This window comes from Schistocerca americana, chromosome 2 (assembly GCF_021461395.2).
Source record: "Schistocerca americana isolate TAMUIC-IGC-003095 chromosome 2, iqSchAmer2.1, whole genome shotgun sequence".
Lineage (NCBI taxonomy): Eukaryota > Metazoa > Arthropoda > Insecta > Orthoptera > Acrididae > Schistocerca > Schistocerca americana.
In genome coordinates, this window is record NC_060120.1 from 1,003,439,024 (window position 1) to 1,003,453,651 (window position 14,628).

At 42.9% G+C, this 14,628-nt stretch overlaps 1 protein-coding gene across 1 annotated transcript in view; it reads right to left on the reverse strand.

Moving 5' to 3' along the window:
- Positions 1 to 14,628, reverse strand: part of LOC124596331 (mast cell tryptase-like) — a 124,924-nt gene that overhangs the window by 71,961 nt on the left and 38,335 nt on the right. The gene's annotated exons all lie outside the window — the stretch shown is intronic.

The window sequence follows — 14,628 nt, forward strand, 5'->3', positions numbered from 1 at the left end:
GGGAAAGTTGGAGTACTCCGCCGGCTTTATAAGGCCAGCGCAGCAGCAGTACAGCCAGTTCCTCGCCGAGCTAGGACCAGCTCTGACGGACATCACTGACACTCTTGATGAATTGTCGTCTACATGTTATTTGTTTTCTTTGTGTGTATATAGTGATTGTTCGAGAAGTGCAGTTCAGTTTCAATAAACGACATTATACTGAGTGTTATACAATACTGAGTATTCTTCACCCCTCTTCACAGCATCTGCATAACGCCGCAAGGCAGCGAATGGCACGGCGGCTGGCAGACATTCACTGGGCCTTCACGGCCTGGAGAGCAGCTCGTTTATGCACCGTAGTACCAGTCACTAATTAAGGTTTATTTTAAGCTACGTAAATTAATACGTACAGGGCGTTTCAAAAAGAATGACCTGATTTCAGAATTCCATATTTGTTGATAAAAACATACTACAAACAGGAGATGCATTGCCAAATACTCACAAAATCTTAAATTTTTAGCTGTGCTATTACAAATGCTGCATGTGTCCACCGCCAGCAGCATAAACAACATCTAGACGGTAGCTAAATTCGTCATAAACTTTACACAATGTATCATCTTTTACAGAAGTTATGGCGGCTGTTATTCTGTTCTTGACTTCTTTGTCGCAAGATAAAGGGGAGGTGAACACATTTTCCTTCACATATCCACAGACATGACGCAATACAATTACTAGGTAAAACAGTTCGAAAGGAAACAAAAAGTAACATCCATTCATCACTTTAGCAGATAAATCCTACCATTACCTGTTTACGTTATTCCGAAACAAAAAGAACCCAGCGTACTGTACGTACGGAACAGCACTGATGCGTTACAATAGCGGCTCGATTTAGCTATCACCAACGTTGTTGCCGTCATTGTACCTATGAAAAATGTTCACCATCACACCTGGTGTCTCTTCAGTGTTCAGTGCAGCGGCCAGAACTCGTGCCAGCAGATCTTCCTCTGTCTCTACAGGCGTCTCGCAAATTAAACTTTGCTTATGGCTCCACAAGAAGTAATCAATAGGAGTTAAATCCGGCGAACGCGCGGCCACGCGGTTGGACCAGTCAGCCTGTCTATCTTTTACCATATCGTCTGTTGTCTCCGAACCGCACTTGAGAAGAGAGGTGGTGCACCTTCCTGCTGAAACCACATTTCCTGACAGACATTCAATGGCACAGCTTCCAAGAATGGGTCCAATACGTTTTGCAGAAAGATCAAATATGCAGGACCAGTGAGCTTGAGTGGAAGCAGACGTGGACACGATACACATCTGAAATGCAGCGGTCATATCGGAAACGGTATGTTTCCGGACGTGGGTTTCTATTCAAAATATTATGAACTCACTCCCCTCTACAATTCTTGTAATGTGGATTTCCGAACTCCCTGTATTCAGTATGGAGTGAATCGTATAAAAATGCGTTCCCGAGCACTAGGTCAATAAACTTTTTCGGTTTCTTCCGACATTTGTAACGCTCGCCCACCGCGATCAATGTAGGAAACCACAAGCCGGCAGCTTCCCGCCGTGGGCAAGAGCGACCTAGCGAGGGCGCACGCTCACAATCTGATCGAACATTTAGGGCATCATCAGTTTATAGCTAAATGTCGCAGCCACAGATGAAATCGGGTGCGACTTACACAGACGTTACTGATACAGATAAGAGACACAGAGAGATTAAAATCACGCCACTCCATGACTACCATAGTGGCGCTGTTGCAGGTGACGCGTTTCTCCTGTTGTGGGTATTATCAGACAGTAGCTTTCTTTTTCCTCCTGTCATTATATATATATATATATATATAATTCAGGTTCACCGGCCATTTGACCTTCTTCTGTGCGGATGCACAAACAGTGCCCGAACTCTTACGGGAATCGGGTAGTAAAGCCGCGAGTAATGAGTGTAATGCGCAGAGGCAGTATGAATATAGTGCGGGACAATAAGTTGCGAATGTGGGTCTCACGGGAGGCGTGCCAGGTATAAGTCCTTGCAGTCGCATTATCCTGTGTGTCCACCGTGGCTCAGATGAATCTCGGCACGGTAGATCAGCTTTTTCGGTCAGAGGGTTAGCTGCCCTCTGTAATAAAAAAAAAAAAACTGAGTTAATGGATCAACGACGAACTGAAACGGGTGTCTTGCGACGTCCGCCCCCGAGCAGATGCAACGAACTAAAACGAACAAAATGAGATTAAAAAAGAAAAAAAGATGGATAGAACGTCTGCCATGTAAGCAGGAGGTCCCGGGTTCGAGTGCCGGTCGGGGCACACATTTTCAACTGTCCCCGTTGACTTATATCAACGCCTGTATGCAGCTAGGGGTATTCATTTCATTGGGCTTACCTTTCTTCGTGTTGCTTCTAGGTGGTGTAATGAAGCATTGACAATGTCTGTCTGGTTACCTCCCAGTTCTATGGGACTCTTAATTACGTCTGACATCTCGATTACGATTAGAAGGAATTTTTACGCCACCCCCTGAAAGACAAATATGGCCCTGTGCTACTTAGTCCAATCGGTGTCCAATTTTTAATTTATTCGTTTATTATTGCCTTTAATAGCAATTTATACTTATACCAGCTTGTAATTTGCCGTCATTGTCTGATGATAAACCTATCTTGCGTAACCAAGACTGTTTTTTTCTGTTCTAAAGACACAAATAGTTTACAAACAAAAGCGTTACTATCTTATGAAACACAGAGATCGTAAGGTTCAACAAAAGAATTAGAAAATAACGTTTATTTATATGGTGTGGAAAAATAAAATTGCATTTACTATTGTAATCTATAATTTTCGTAACTGAAACTTAATAGAGGGGGGAAAAAAGGAAATCGTATTTAAATCATTCTGAGTATTGTAGCGTATATTTACTGACTTCAAGTATTTTCAGTAGGGATATCTTTCTGCTTTCCGTAATAGTCACATTCGACATCATATAAAAGGTATTCTGTTAAAAATTCTATGCTCCACAAAGGTCGAATATGCCTTGCCTACGCTCCAGTTTCTCTCATGTTCCGATAACGTAATTGCCACAACTCTGTCTGAACGACCAACTCAGTCTTTTCCAAGGCGCTTGCAGGTAACTCAACACTCGTCACTCTATACCGCATATTTCTTTTTGCCTTTACTATTACAAAAGGAATTTTTTATTAGTTTTTATTATTTTGCTACATACTGTGCAATAGCAACAGTCAGTGTCTAAATGATACACGAAATAGGTTTCTTCACGAGGGTTTTTACGGTTTTCTTACTGAGTTCCCTTAGTTTATGCGCATGTACTGGAACACCGCGCTACTGCAAAGTACTTTCTTTTGTTGGATTATCGACAAAAGGAATTTACCAGCGTGATTTAAATAATAAAACACTTCACCAGTTACTTTCTTTCGTGCACAGCACTACGTCTTTCGAGAATTTATTCTCATTATCAAGTGCAAATAATTACGCAGCTATATTATGTGATGTTTTGCGTGTGTGTTTTCAGGGTACTTCATTGTGCAGAAATCCAGAAACAATGTGCGAGACGATTTGTGTGTTGTGGATTTCTGCATAGTGAAGGAGGCTGCTACTCTAATAACTACAAAAAGACAACTTCAGGGTAAGAGAGGCAGAATAACACGCACGCAAACATCACATAAAATATTACTGTAAATATCTGTACTCGCTAATGAGAATAAATTCCCGAAAAGTGTTCTGCTTTGCATAAAAAAAGTAACTGGCCCAGTATTTTAACTTTCCTGCGCAGTGAATGGTGGAAATGCAGCTATGTCATGATATGAAATAGTAAATAAAGCAGCCTCTGGCTGGAAGAAGGATTTTTAAGTTTTTTAGTGGATTCAGGAACTTAAAAATCAGTCTTGCAGCCAAAGGCTAATTTATTTACAATTTCAAATAACTGGGGGCAGTGTTTTCTTATTGAATTCCATAAAAATTGATAACGATGAACGAAATTAATTTATCAGTAGCTGGTGGTCGTTTATAAGGAGTCTGCTCCTTAATTTTCAATAGTTAGAAAAGGATGACGGGATTCAAACGCGGCCACATATCTCTTCAAGACATTTGTCGCGAAAGACATCGCAAAACTTTAACTGTATGAAAAAAATACCGAGAAAGTCCACAACACGTTATTCGAAAAGCAGCGATAGAAGGTATATAAAATACATGACGTCACTGGCAAATCTAAAATGGAGTACGTTACATTTTGCTTAAAGAATTAACTGCGAGAGTTCTTTGTAGAAGCTGCGTGCTGCCATAATTGTTGATCCTGACAAAAGAAAATGTAAAAAAGGTTTTCTCCGTAACGTTTGAAAAGTTTTACAAAAAAACTCTTATTGATATGGAGCGCTTATATTTGTTCCTGCGACACGGGATCACCATTCTACCCCGGTAACAAATAGACAATGAATATAGTGGGAGAAAGGTTGTAGCCCAGCCCAAAAAGAATAATGGTCTTTCCACGTGCTGGGATGGCTAAGATCATTGTTTTTGGGATGCAAAAGTAATTTTTCTCATTGATTACCTTGCAAACGGTTAACCAATAACTGGCGAATAGTTCACAAGTCGTCTGGCAAAATACATAAGAAGAGACCATGATTACAAACAAAAATTAAATCATCTTCGTGAAGGATGCACCTTCCCAGAAAGGTGATTTGACAATGGGGGGATATGAAGTATTATAATTCGGAATATCCTTGTTTCTCAGCAGATTTGCACCGTCTGGCTTTCACCAGTTGCGACATCTCAAGAAAAACCTTTTGAATCCAATGGAGTGGTTAAAATAGACATACAGGAGTATTTTGCAGATTTTCTAGAATCGTTCTTCAGGGATGGAATCTACTTTCTAAATAAAGGGAATACCTACTCCAACATGGGTATTATGTCAAAATACAAGTTTATTTTTGGTCTAATAGACACCACATTCATTTGCCAGAGTTTCGTCTTGCTCTCGCCGTTGCGCACTATCCCTTATGTACAGAATGCTCGGTATGCACGCAGAGTGTTCTGTGGCCTGGTGTTGGCTGGTTAGTATATGCATCAAGTACAGGACGCAGCTACATGCGTTGCTCTTCGGCCGGGTCGTTTCTGCGTCTCGGAAAACCTGTGTATTATTACAGGGCTTCAATGAAGCCCCTGCGAGAATGTTGATTATGCTTCCCGCATTACCTCCACTCGTTGAGCGGTTCCAACACACAAGCACTGTGAGGCAGGTCAGAAATTCGTATCTTCTTAGCATGAGAACGCTTTATTACACTCACTACTAGCTTAGATGCTCAAGGACAGGGATGGAATTGGAGGTGAACTGTTCAAAAGAATGGTCTCTGCATCCGTTGAAGAATTTCGGAACAGGTCTTGTGATGTAATTAAGCGGATCAGCTACCCTCTCAAGGATGTAGAGACAAAGAGAATCGTATAGATATTAAAGAACGTCTGCTTGATAATGCCATATACGGGAGGTTTATAAATAATAAAATTGTGACTTGTAGACTAAACGGGGGCCCCGTGCTGCAGTCATTATATTCAACTGAAATTTATGTATTCTGTGACAGAGAGAGATAGAGAGAGATTCAAATAGAAATGCAGTGGGATATTCTGTAGGAAAGGCGAAGAGTTTCATGCTTAGTCTTACTCCCAAATTCAGAGCGCTCACGTCTGACAAGAGGAAGCATATTAGAGACATTCCGACGTATACGGAAGATACAGATGTAAATTTGGAAGTTATTTATAGAAATCAAGGAAAACATAAACCTGCACTAGGATATGAAGCACGCAGTTCCAATATTCTGAGATGGATCGCATAAAAACTAACTCAACAGTAAAGTACAAGTACATCTGGATGGAGAAAGCTTGTTAATATGAAGGATGAATATGAATTCCTCCGACAAAACTTCGTAGATTATTGAGGGATATATTCAGAGTATGTTGGTTTGCATTTCATTTGATTACTTACCCCCATTTATTTTGTTATCTGTACTACGCTTGAAATGCCTGTACAATAATGGAAATATTTTGCTTGCAAACAAACTTCTTCAATTCACTCAAGATACTTTCTGTTGCCAATAGTAATGTCCACTTTTCTCTTCGGCCTCAATTTTCCATTCTGTGCTGGTCGGTTCTCTGTCAAGTTTGTTTTTGCGTCAGTGCTGGCTGTTCGTTAGCACCGACGCCAGCAGTATGCATACCTTTTCCGAGAAAGAGTTGGCCGATATGCACCTTGTGTACGGGTTCACTGAATGCAAGAGATGAGCAGCACAAGGATGCTATGCTGAGCTGTTCGTCCAGTGATGGCAACCACGTCACAGTAGTTTTCACCTATTTGACAAGGGAACTGTACTATCCGTCGTGTCTAAACCTGCCCTGAATGTTTTTATACAGGAAGAATACAACGAAAGAAACATAACGTCAAATTTTTAACTGAGACATGCTGCAAAAATTAAAAAAAAAAGTTCGAGTTTGCCAAATTCCTTGCGCGCCGATTGGTTGGGGAAGTGTACAACCCCTGCTATATCTGTCTTCTTACCATTTACAGAGACTAATTCGTTACTTTTGTTCCACTCTTGGCCTGGACGTAACACCCCGAAGAGAAAAAGAAATGCTAATATAATTCGAACTCCATCTGGAACTAATAGTGTGATTCAGCCTCTCGATAAAAGAAAATTTTCAACAGTGTAAAGCACTTTTGAGATAATCGTCAGAAAATATAATTTATGATACCTCTTTGTCATTTGAGATTTATCAGCGTAACAGTATTGTTAAACTTCAGTCATCTCTTCAATTGTCAGTTTGTTTGCATCACAACATTTTGCTAATTTGATCAAGCATGCCTGGTGCGAAGCACAATATACAGAATTATAACTGCATTCTCGTTCTGCCTAAATAAAAGTAGTAATTACTGTGAAGTTCCTGAATTTATTAACTTTTAATACCAAGTGTGCCTGGTGTAAGGATAATGATTGTTTTCGTCATCCAGTAGACACTTATCATTTTTCTGATGATTACAGGGAATAAACAAGGAACTGTTTCATTGTTAGCAAACTGCTGTATACATTATTAAAAATTATCATAAGAATTGTCCTACAGTAATTGTCATAATATTTAATATCAACAATATAATTTGTATGATATAGCAAACGGGTTACAATAAGATTTAACTTGACTTGGTTTCTACACCGACTAAAACCTAAAACAATTACGTTTAAGCCGGCCGCGGTGGCTGTGCGGTTCTGGCGCTGCAGTCCGGAACCGCGAGGCTGCTACGGTCGCAGGTTCGAATCCTGCCTCGGGCATGGGTGTGTGTGATGTCCTTAGGTTAGTTAGGTTTCAGTAGTTCTAAGTTCTAGGGGACTTATGACCTAAGATGTTGAGTCCCATAGTGCTCAGAGCCCAATTACGTTTAATCATATTTAAAACCACATAAAAATTACAGGTATTGGTACTGACATAACAGTGCTACTCGTCAGTAAAAATTATAGCTACATGACGTAACGCATTGTACGCTGCTGTTCTGAACTGCCCCCTCCATTGCCTGTGTTCCTCCTTCAGCCCTTAGTGGCGTACAGTGCGTTACGTCATGCAGCTATAATCAGTATGTATTATAAAAGTAAATGTGCAACGTGCGTGCCGCCAAAAATTAAAAACGAGTCTTGGTACGATCAAGGGAGTTATATGGTGTGGTAGCCCTGTATCCCCCATCCATGAAGAAGGTTCCCGTTCTTACCTGAAGGGCGTGCTTTTGAAGATATAAAGGCTGAGAACTTTCGCCCTCTATAAATTTCTAGAACATTCCAGAGTATTCGGGAACATTCCAGAACATTCGAGAGCATTCCACAGCATTCCAGAATGCTCCACAATGATCGAGATGTTTTGGAATGTTCGGAAATAGTAAGGAACATTCGGGAAGATTCCAGAATGTTCGGAAACATGCCGAAATACCCCAGATGATTGTGGAACATTCTAGAACACACCAGAATGTTGTGGGATGTCCTGGAACATTGTGGACCATTCGAAGCCTTTTTGTTATGTTCTGGAGTTAGCCACTGATGGGACTACCCATTGTCAGGTGTATATGAAGCAAGACGCGTCGTGGGTTCGAACGTCAGGTTCTATCAGTGACAAAGGGCGAAACAGAAAAAGTTGTGCAGTGAGTAAATAAAAACGAAACAGTGGAGTGTGAGTAGTTAAAATGATACATTGACTGAATGTAAATCGAAAATAAAGTGTGAAAATTGTGTAAAGTGTACTCGGTATATTTTTTAATGAAAAGTTGATATCATTTATATTTTAGACCATGCCCAAAAGTAAAACAGGAGCTGACCTTAACATTTCTGGAGCAAAACGACAAAAACAAGAACAGCAGCGAAAAAACGAAACACGTTTTAAGTTCCCAACGCACGAGAATGATCACCGTGAGAAGCAGATAAACCGAAGAACAACAAAATGAACGGACTGAAGAATCAACAGCCTTACAATAAAAGACAATGAACTCAAGCCAGCCACGAAAATATCACCCTACGAGAAGCGCGCAGGAGGATAAGCAAACAGTACAACCTAACAAATGAAGCATTTCTTTCCGAGCAGCGCTGTAACTGTGGGCAACGGCTACGAAACGAAATTTAAATGAGGAAGCACTTACCAGAACTTCCCACGGCTACCCATTATCTGTAAAGCTCTTCCACGTCGGCCGGCGACGTAACTCGACCGCGAATACTGCGCAAAGCCGCGTCGCTATCGCGACGGCAGATCTCCGGAAGTCAACTGCGAGCAAACGGGGACACGGGTGCGGATGGTAGGCTGCGGGCTCTTCAAGGACGCCGGGCGGAGAGCGAAAGAGGAGAAGAGAAAGCAAAGAAAAGGGAAAGTGCGTGGGTCGGCAGTGCTGCCCCCAGGCGACCGGCCGGCGCAGCTCCCAGCTGTCCCACTGACATGGCCTCTCTCTTCTCCTAGCCTAGCCTAGGAGCCGTGCACTTGTCGCAGCCTACTCTGCAAGCTCCTATAGGCTCTGTCGTGTTCTTCTTCGTGGAAGTAACTACTATTACGAAAATGTGATTTTCTGTCGTGCTACAAGGTCGAGTCACAAGCCAAGCAAGATCGTAAGAGATGGAAAAGAGCCACCGTGGTACAATAACCGAGTGAGAAAACTGCTGCGGAAGCAAAGGGAACTTCACAGCAAACATAAACATAGTCAAAGCCTTGCATACAAACAAAAATTACGCGAAGCGAAATATAGTGTGAGGAGGGCTATGCGAGAGGCGTTCAATGAATTCGAAAGTAAAGTTCTATGTACTGACTTGGCAGAAAATCCTAAGAAATTTTGGTCTTATGCCAAAGCGGTAGGTGGATCAAAACAAAAAGTCCAGACACTCTGTGACTAAAATGGTACTGAACCAGAGGAAGACAGACTAGAGGCCGAAATACTAAATGTCTTTTTCCAAAGCTGTTTCGTAGAGGAAGACTGCACTGTAGTTCCTTGTCTACATTGTCGCACAGATGACAAAATGGTAGATATCGAAGTAGATGACAGAGGTACAGAAAAACAATTAAAATCGCTCAATAGAAGAAAGGCCGCTGGACCTGATGGGATACAAGTTCGATTTTACACAGAGTACGCGAAGGAACTTGCCCCCCTTCTTGCAGCGGTGTACCGTAGGTCTCTAGAAGAGCGTAGCGTTCCAGAGGATTGGAAAAGGGCACAGGTCATCCCCGTTTTCAAGAAGGGACGTCGAACAGTTGTAGAATTTTGGAACACGTATTCGAGTATAATGACTTTTCTGGAGACTAGAAATCTACTCTGTAGGAATCAGCATGGGTTTCGAAAAAAGACGATCGTGTGAAACCCAGCTCGCGCTATTCGTCCACGAGACACAGAGGGCCATAGACACGGGTTCCCAGGTAGATGCCGTGTTTCTTGACTTCCGCAAGGCGTTCGATACAGTTCCCCACAGTCGTTTAATGAACAAAGTAAGAGCATATGGACTATCAGACCAATTGTGTGATTGGATTGAAGAGTTCTTAGATAACAGAACACAGCATGTCATTCTCAATGGAGAGAGGTCTTCCGAAGTAAGATTGATTTCAGGTGTGCCGCAGGGGAGTGTCGTAGGACCGTTGCTATTCACAATATACATAAATGACTTTGCGGATAACATCGGAAGTTCACTGAGGCTTTATGCGGATGATGCTGTAGTATATGGAGAGGTTATAACAATGGAAAATTGTACTGAAATGCAGGAGGATCTGCAACGAATTCACGCATGGTACAGGGAATGGCAATTCAATCTCGATGTAGACAAGTGTAATGTGCTGCGAATACATAGAAAGAAAGATCGTTTATCATTTAGCTACAAAATAGCAGGTCAGCAACTGGAAGCAGTTAATTCCATAAATTATCTGGGAGTAGGCATTAGGAGTGATTTAAAATGGAATGATCATATTAAGTTGATCGTCGGTAAAGCAGATGCCAGACTGAGATTCATTGGAAGAATCCTAAGGAAATGCAATCCGAAAACAAAGGAAGTAGGTTGCACTACACTTCTTCGCCCACTGCTTGAATACTGCTCAGCAGTGTGGAATCCGTACCAGATAGGGTTGATAGAAGAGATAGAGAAAATCCAACGGAGAGCAGCGAGCTTCGTTACAGGATCATTTAGTAATCGCGAAAGCGTTATGGAGATGATAGATAAACTCCAGTGGAAGACTCTACACGAGAGACGCTCAGTAGCTCGGTACGGGCTTTTGTTGAAGTTTCGAGAACATACTTTCACCGAGGAGTCAAGCAGTATACTGCTCCTTCCTACGTATATCTCGCGAAGAGACCATGAGGATAAAATCAGAGAGATTAGAGCCCACACAGAGGCATACCGACAATCTTTCTTTCCATGAACAATACGAGACTGGAATAGAAGGGAGAACCGATAGAGGTGCTCAAAGTAGATGTAGAATGTCACCACTGCCTACGTTCGACGTAAAAGTGCAATAACCGTACACAGAAGCGGATGGCAGCACTAGCAGTGGAGGGTAGATAAAGCGTTTCGCAGGGACGCGGAAAACAGTGCTGTCGTTGTCATAATGTTGAAACGGGGCCATTTATCCAACGTCCAAATGGAAATGATCGTTGGCTTTCGGGTCAAAGGTGGAAGCATTTCTAAAACGGCTACGTTCCTGAACTGTTCGCCTGGTGCCGTGGTTAAAGTATACCGTACATGGCAAAATGGCGCAAACCCAAAACTGGCGCCGAGGCAACTGTTGGTGCACCACGGGCCATAGATGACAGGTTTCAGCCGGCCGATATGGCCGAGCGGTTCTAGGGGCTTCAGTCCGGAACTGCGCTGCTGCTACGGTCGTTGGTTCGAATCCTGCCTCGGGCATGGATGCGTGTGATGTCCTTAGGTTAGTTAGGTTTAAGTAGTTCTAAGTCTAGGGGACTGATGACCTCAGATGTTAAGCCCATAGTGCTCAGAGCCATTTGAACAATTTTTTGACAGGGGTCAACAACGGCAGCGGAGATGTCTACGGGCGAATAAGTGTGCAACTGGCGAGCAACTGACCGTCCAGATGAATCGAAGAGCTATCATCAGTGTTCCACCAACTACCGTTGCTGCGAACGTTGCTACCTTGGGGCCTAGTTCATGCACCCACGCTGAACGTCGTCGTCATTCCCGCAATGCCTGACTCGCAGTGCTTTTTTCATCAGAGAAAACAGTTACTGGGCACCATAGCAGGAGAATGCCGGGGGTGAGTCAAAATTTGAAGGTCCGAAGAAGCAGCCAGCATGTGTGACTGCGTCCTTTGCAGTATGAGATGGAGGCTGTCGTGTTTAGGTTGACAGTTCCCTGTTCTCACCGTAGGAGATTTCGTTAGTATCCTTCTGTGATGGTCTGCGCTTTACTAGTATAATATAAACTGCCAGGAAAAAATTAGTACACCCTTTTAGAGGTTTTCTGTTCACACAAAATTTACTGTTGCAGCAGTGCATATGGAGTACATGAAACGATTACATTTACAGATCAATAACACAAGCGGTTCTTAGGTACCCAAGTAGAAACTCCCATATTAGTAGGTGGTGTAGCCTCCACAGCCGGTAATGCAGGCGCTGTCTCTGGCATCCAGTCGATCGTATAGATGCCGTATATTGTCCTGGGATACATTATGTGACTGACTGACCTGTTCACGTAGTTCTCTAAGAGTTGTTGGCTGACAAGTGGCATTAGTCACTTCTGGCCGAATCATATCCTATACGTGTTCAATTGGAGACAAGACCGGAGATCGCGCTGGCCAGGGAAGTTGCTGCATGTCCTGCAGAGTGTGTTGTGTTTCACAGGCGAGCATTATCCTGTTGGAGCAGCACATGACCTCCTGGTTGCAAGCACGGCAAAAGAACGAGTCTAACAACATTCTGCACGTACCGAGCGCTGGTTAGCGTCCCGTCCAGAAACACCAAAGGTAAATAAGAGTTGAAGCTGAAGTTAAAATCTTCTGGGTTATTTGCTCGCGTCATGTTTCTTCTAAAATGTTCGACGTTTCGACCCCTCTGCTGGGATCTTCCTCAGGATCTTTTGGTGTCCACTACTGCTAGAACACTGTCAGAGACGTGTGTCGCGTCCACTTATAAAGGGGGAATTTTCTAGCGTTCGTGCTGGAGAAGTGATAGTATTGGTTAAAATTCATGTGGCTACCATTGGTGGCTAATACAGAAGAAGGGGCGTTGGTAGCTCATCTCCTGTGGATACCATTGGTGGTCATCGTCATTGGATATAAAGGCACTGTTCCACACTTATGCTGGAGAAGGGTTATTGGTTGAAATGCCTGCTACCGCTATTGGTTGGTCGTCATCAGTGGCTAGATTCGAAACGGACAGAGCAAGAGAGGGGGAATGTTTACCCAAAATATTATTGTCCGCCTAGGTCACTTGCAGCGCGTTGTTTATACCGCTCACACACCGCGGCCGCGTATTTACTTCCTTGATGGCGGGGAGCTACGATGCCGGAAACCTATATCCGTCCTCTCTATTGAAATTAGATGAATTCTTGGAAATTTCAACCGCTTCTCGGTCCTTTCTTCTATAAATGTTTGTTTCTTTAGCCAGTAAACGTACGTTATTAAAATCGATGTCAGAGCCACAGTTCTCGTGATGTTCCGCTACTGCCGATTTTCCACTTTGATTTAGCCGCATGTGCCGTTCATGTTCCTTAATGCGTTCTTTAATAGTTCTTCCCGTTTCGCCTATAAACATTTTGCCGCAGCCACATGACACTTGATAGACACCTGCATTGTGGAGGTAATCAGGTGCATCCGTTTTCCGTCGGAAAAAGTCTTTTATTTTGTTTTGACTAAAGAAAGATGTCTGAATACCATTTTTCTTTAAAATTCTGCTTATGCGGTCAGTGACCCCAGAAACGAACGGTAACCTGACGGAGTGAGAAGGCGATTCCACGTCATTCTTATTAGTGGTATGAATATTCCGCCTAGAACCCCTGTCGATTAAATAACTATCATACCCATTTGCCTTCAATGTCCTCTTTAAAAAATTCAACTCCGATTCTAAGTTGTCGTCATCGCTGATACGGAAGGCACGTGAAGACAGAGTGTTGAGTACTGATTGCTTCTGGGCTGGGTGGCGGTGCGAAGTGGCATCTAAATACCTGTTTGTGTTAGTCGGCTTTCTGTACACTCTGTGACCTAGAGTGCTATCAGATCTTCTGTAAACCAACACATCTAGGAACGGGAGACCGACCTCACTCTCAACCTCCAAGGTGAATTTTATTTTGGGGTGAATTCCAATTAAGAAATTGTGGAACGCATGAAGTTCTTCTTCGCCGTGTGGCCATATAACAAATGTATAGTCCACGTAGCGGAGCCAGCAAGAAGGCTTCAAAGGAGCGCTACTTAACGCTTGTTGCTCAAAATGTTCCATAAAAACGTCAGCTGCAACTGGCGAAATGGGTGAACCCATAGCAAGGCCGTCAGCCTGTTCATAGAATTCACCATTGTACTTAAAATATCTCGAGCGGAGACATAATTCAATTAAGTCACAAACATCTGGAGCAACATTCTCTCTTATGATCTCCATTGTATCTGATACTGGGACGTTAGTAAATAACGATGTCACATCGAAGCTAACAAGAATGTCACCTGCAGATATCCTCAGTGTGCGTATAATTTCTAAAAAATGTTTCGAATCTTTTATAAAAGTATTTGTTTTACCAACGAGATGTCTCAGTTTGCCAGATAACTTCAGTGACAACGGCCACGAAAGCCTGCAGACTTAAATAAAACGCTTGCATGTGCAAGAGGTTTATACCATCATCAGCAGACTTACATAAATGAGAGTTGTAGCTTATCACAGTTCAGATCGTAAGGCACTGGGTGGGACCAGTGTATTTTGGAGGAATACGCTCTACGGGACAGAGCTCACCAGGTCTGCATTGTACAGGCAAATGACCATCACTTGTGTGCAGGCAGAATCAGCTGTCATGGGTGAAAACCACGATGCTTCATTCCATCTTCCAAGAGATCTTCTGACGGCATCAGTATTGCCGTGCACGTCGATGCTCTGACGTCACTGGAAGACAGGCTAGAGCTGTGCGTGCCCGTAGTCCCACCAGTTCGCAATAGTCTGTGTTGACA